Below are 5,599 nucleotides of genomic sequence, written 5' to 3'. Positions count from 1 at the left end.
TCTTGGGGCACCGCCTCCAGGGGATCCAGCCCCCGCAGGACGTGAAGACCACCTGGGACGTCTGCACCGCCTCCACCTTCCGCACCCTCTGGGTCACGTGGTAGCTGCAGAGCTGGTAGCTTAGCAAGGACAGGCCTTTCTCTGGGAGGGAGGTGGGGGCAGGGGAGGGAGACACCAGGGTCAGACCAGCAGGAAGACCGGAAAGGTGAGCCCCCGAGAGGCAGCAGGAATGAGACCTCTGCCTTGTGACGGGACATTGGAGCTGACGTCCTCTGCCTTGTGACGGGACATTGGAGCTGACGTAGCCGCCCTAACTGTGGGTCTCTGAGACCTGCACAGAGAACATGCTTGTGATGCCATGCTTGTGATGCCATGCTGTTTGATTTGTGTAAAATTAAGGCCTGAAGCCATCAACATGGAACTGCAGGCGAAGAATCCCACAGTCCTGCAACTCTAACCCATCTGTACATCACCCTCACAATAAAAAAAAAAGTTAAAATCCCAGTCCTGTGACTATAACCCCGACAATACTTTTCTTTTAAAGCCAGAAGAAGAAGGAGGAAGAGGAAGAGGAGAAAGGGGGGAGGGGGGAAGAGGAAGAAGAAGAGGAAGGAGGAGGAGAAGGAAAGGAAGGAAGGAAGGAAGGAAGGAAGGAAGGAAGAGGGGAAGGAAGGAAGGAAGGAAGGAAGGAAGGAAAAAAGGAAGGAAGGAAGGAAGGAAGGAAGGAAGGAAAAAAGGAAGGAAGGAAGGAAGGAAGGAAGGAAGGAAAGAAAGAAAGAAAGAAAGGAAGAAAGAAAGAAAGAAAGAAAGAAAGAAGGAAAGAAAGAAAAGAGGAGGAAGAAAGAAGGAGGAGGAAGAAAGGAGGAGGAGGAAGAAAGGAGGAGGAGGAAGAAGGAAGAAGAAGCCTCACACAGTACTGGGTGAGCCAGGACTCACCCCCAGGCCTGGCTCATCCCACAGCCCTGGGCTCTAACAACAAAGGAGCTAAAGAACAAAGCACTAAATAAACAATAAGCTGAAGAAAAGGTACAGAGTTTGCATCAAAGATCCATGGATCTGATCCCAATTTCCCAAGTTTACTCTCCATAAAAAGATCCCACAGGCTGCAGCCTCCCCTGCACACCCAGGCTGGCAGATGAATCCACGGGGTCTCCTTGACAGGTCCATACTAAAGACCGCTGCAGGCCAGTAAAGAGTCAATGACAGCTTGGGGGATGGGGGGGGGCCCCCCCCAGTAGAAGATAAATACTTAACCTGAACGTGTGAATACTTAACTCCCATGTGCGTATGGCAGTCACATTAGCTGAAGGAAGGAAGTCAGTTATCTTGGGTTGAGCTCCAGGCTTGCCTCATGGGGGGGCAGCAGGGGGATGGAGGGTGCCACAGGGGGGATGTCCTAAGAGGCCTGGGGTGACCCTGAGGTAGTAAGAGGGCTGTCCTTGGGCAAAAGGGAAATTTGGACATGGCTGTACACACACACACACACACACACACACACACACACACACACACACACACACACACACACACACACACAGAGCCATGCAAAGATAAAAGCAGACAGCAGAGTACCAGCCAAGAAAGGCCAAAGACTGCCAACAGTTACCAACCTGTAGGCCTGGAACAGAACCTTCTCTCTCAGCCTCAACATCCTGGTCTTGTGCTCAGGCCTGATTGCAAGTTAGTGCTAAATGCTCCCTGGGTGCCTTCTTGGCTATGGAGACCCTAGACCTCTCGGGGCCCCTCTAGCCTCTCCGTGGAGGATGGACCAGTGGCTTGACAGGGCAGCATCTCTGGATACTCAGCCCCCTCCCCAGACAGCCCACCTCCCCTGGAGGCAGTTGCATTCCAGTCACCCCCACAGGGTCAGCCTGGCCTCAGCCTATCGCTTGTCTTCCGTGAAGATGGTCACCGTACTGCCTGGAGAGGAACAGGTGGCGTGCGTATTCAGAAGGCTAGGATTTAGATGTGACTTGGATGAAGAACTGTACAAAATAGCAGGAGGATTTGAGATTCATTCTGTGACCACACTGAACAAGCCCAGTGTCCTGCAAGAAGCTAATGAGACAGATGGGAGTTGCTCAACTTAACCTCAGATGAGCTGTCAGCCATGCGAATGAAGGCCCGGTCCCTGGTCTCCAGAGAGACAGCTGGTTCCATCTGATCATTACAGGATCTAGAGCAGAGCCGCCTCCTCACACCCACAGGGGAACATGCGCGAGCACGCGAGCACACACACACACACACACACACACACACACACACACACACCTCTCCAGGGAAGCCTAGTAGGTGTTTGTTGTGTTTTGTTTTCACCCTCTACAGAGGCTGCCATGGCAGCTCCAAGCCTTCTTCTTGGCAGAGGCAGAGTGGAACCTTCTAGCAGGCTCTGCCAGTCAACAACTCCTTCAGGCATCGTCCAGTAGGAAGTGGGGAAATCAGGATGCTGAGTATTCTCTCCCATTTCACAGATGCTCACCTAGGACCCCAGGGCCTCTGCTCCCCTCCACAGGGCACCAGGGCTCCCTCTGTGAAGGTGAGCAACACCTTCCACAAGCCAGGATGCCCCCTAATACTCCAGCCTTGTCCTGTTGTCACAGAAGCAAGCAGGCAAAATCCCACCTGTGGGGATGGCACTGGGCCCCCAAGACAGGAGCCTGAGCTCCACACCACTGAGTCCGGCCCACCACAAGGGCTCACAATTCCCCCAGGGTCCCCACCTGTCCTGCCCCTGAGCGGCTTGATTTCACACATCTAACTCAAAAGATACGGGGGGAAAACTCAAAGTAAAATCCATTCTAGGTGGAAAAAAAATCATTGCTTTAAGTTTTTTAAACCAAGGTGACTACAGGAATAGGATATCTCTTTAAATTCTTGATGGAATATGGCAGATCCCAAGAGGAAGGGAAAGGCTTTCCATTTGAATTCTTTGGAATCTGGAGGGTCAGCAGGCTCAGCAGGTGTTGAGCCCCTGAGCTGCACCCAGCCCCCACCCCGTGGTTTCCATGGCAACCTTGCCAACTACACACTTTCTACCTGGCACTCCTGGCTGCTAACACTTGGGACAGCACGTGCAATGCCCCTCATTCCCGAGACGCATTTAGCCAGGGAGAGACCCAACCATTCTGCCACCTGTCCCCATCTGTAAGCCAGAACCTCCAGCACCCTCGTTCCCTATCTCCTCCTGGAGCTCACTATCTGCAGTGTGGTCCTGAGTCATCTACCGAGCTCCCGGCCCCACCCAACACAGCCACCTGGCGGTCGGTGTCTGAGCCCCTGGGACCCCTTCCACTCCCAGTTCACACTCACGTTGGAGGAGACCTCTTTCCAAAGAGGCCCCTAGCTCTGCCTGCCTCCATGGCTGCCAGGCCCCCAGCTCTGCCCGCCTCCGTGGCTACCACTGCGCACAGTGATGGAGCAACTGTGTCCTGGCCTGCCCGGGGCCCCATAGGTACCATCCTTATGAGACCCATTCCCAGGGCACCCTGACCTGGACCCCCACTCCAGCCTCACCCCCAGGCCCCTCACCTGTGAAGCTGCTTGCCTGGCTCAGGCCCACAGCACTGGCCCAAACCAGCAGGGCCAGCCCCAGAGTCCTAGGCATCGTCCAGCATAAGCCGTGGGCAATGAGGGATGCAGGGCCTTCTCCACAGCAGCCTGGGTCCCGAGCAAGGACGCAAAAGGGCCCTGAGCTGTCCCGGGCTGGAGAAAGGGCCCTTCTGTTCCCGAGATGGCTGCTGGCTGCAATGGCTTCAGAGGGAGCACTGGCTGGGAAGTGTCCCTTATGCCTGCTCATTAGCGCCTGCCACTGCCACAGCTGCTTCCCTGGAGGCACCTGCATCTCCTGGCCTATTCTTGCCATGAGCAGATGGCATCTTTTAGGAAAGGCGAGCAGACAACGGCCTCAGCCACATCACTGTGAAGCATCACATTGTTACACAGAAAATGCATTTCAGACCCATATCTGACTCCACAGAGTGCACAGTATTCTCTTACCCTGTCGATCCAAACTGGCAAGAGAAGACAGAGTCCAATCAAAGTGGTACATCAGGCTCAGAAAAGCTCCTTCACACCGTGCGACAATGCCACTTAAAAGGCACAAGCCTAATCCAAGATATGATAAGGACACCTGCTCAGTTATGTTTATCTCTGCACTATTCACAATAGCCAGGCGATGGAAACAATCCAGATGCCCTACTGCAGATGAATGGATACAGAAAATGTGGTATATATATATATACATACATACATACACACACACACACACACACACACACACACACACACACACACACTGGAATTCTACATAGCCAACAAACATTGCATTTGCAGAGAAGTGGATGAATCTAGAGCAAATCATGTTGAGTGAGACAAGACCAAAGGAACAAAAGGCGCATGGTATCCTTAATACATGGCTATTAGATCTAAACAGTACAAGAGCGAGGACTCAATATTTGCATACCCAATGCTATGGACATGGTACTGGAAAGATAAATACAACTATATAGACATAAAAATCTATGACTCCATAGACATAATGTTTTATTACATAGATTAATATGTATCTATGACATACAAACCCTTAGCCTAAATTTGATTATGTTCTAAAGTCTAAGTGCCAGTGATTATATATAGATTCCCTTCCTGAATACTTGTTGGTTAAACGTGTCATTTGAAATATGATGTAAAAATCAACGTTAATAAGTTCTTCAATAAAAATAATATCAAGAATTTTTCGAAAAAAAAAGGCACAAGCCTGCCCGCTGCCCCTGGCCCAGCGCCAGCCCCTCCTCAGGGATGGCAGAGGCTGGGTTCAGAGGGAGACTCCGGCCCACCATAACGTAACATAGGAGCACAGGGAAGGGGCAGGAGCACCCTCACATAACATCCATCACACAGGGGGTGAAGGGCTCATCACTGGAGATGTCTGAACAGCACTAAAGACTAGATGGCCGACATTCAGCCAGCCATCTGGGGAACAACCCTCTATCCAGGAGCCATGGCCCAATTCATCCACAACCTCATGGAGAAGGCCTGACTCTGATGAAGGCCACTGTGACTTAAACCTCAGCGGGACACATTTTGGCACAAGCCAGGGTTGAGCTGGTTTCTTTGTACCCTGCCAAGATTCCCACAGCGATTCAGAGCCTAAGAAAATAATCCATAGTGCCCAAGCTGGTAGCTTCAAACAGCTTACAGTTAAGGAAGCTATGCTGAATGGTTTGGTGGCCACTGAGCTGTGGATGTGGTTTTATATTGGAGAAATCATAGGTGAGCATAGCATTGTTGGCTATGATATTTGAAGACCAATCCTAACATCTGATTTTATTTGATTTATTGAGTGTTCTTGGACATATACTCAAAGTGCTACCTGAATAAAATAAGATGAGTCAAAAAAAAAAAAAAAAACCAGCCAAGCAAAGTCAAAACAAAAACTCCCAGGTCCAAAGGCACAAAGATGTCAGCTCTATAAGGCTCTATGGAAGGGGCGGCCCCTGGGAAGGCTGGCGGGAGGAGAAGGTGACATCTGTGGGGTGGTAGGATTACCCGTGTACCTTTCATCCCAGGCTCTGGCAGGTGGTACATTAGGTAGATGCCT

The 5,599-nt window shown here is 51.3% G+C and overlaps 1 pseudogene; it reads left to right on the top strand.

The window, feature by feature from the left end:
* The first annotated feature begins 4,999 nt into the window (after positions 1-4,999).
* LOC150069730 (ATP synthase F(0) complex subunit g, mitochondrial pseudogene) lies at positions 5,000-5,303 on the top strand (annotated as a pseudogene).
* The last annotated feature ends 296 nt before the right edge of the window (positions 5,304-5,599 follow it).

The sequence above is a fragment of the Megascapheus bottae genome, chromosome 1 (assembly GCF_031878675.1).
Source record: "Megascapheus bottae isolate mThoBot1 chromosome 1, mThoBot2.hap1, whole genome shotgun sequence".
Classification (NCBI taxonomy): domain Eukaryota; kingdom Metazoa; phylum Chordata; class Mammalia; order Rodentia; family Geomyidae; genus Megascapheus; species Megascapheus bottae.
The sequence above is the reverse complement of the archived record's forward strand: the minus strand, read 5'-3'. Positions and strand labels throughout refer to the sequence as shown.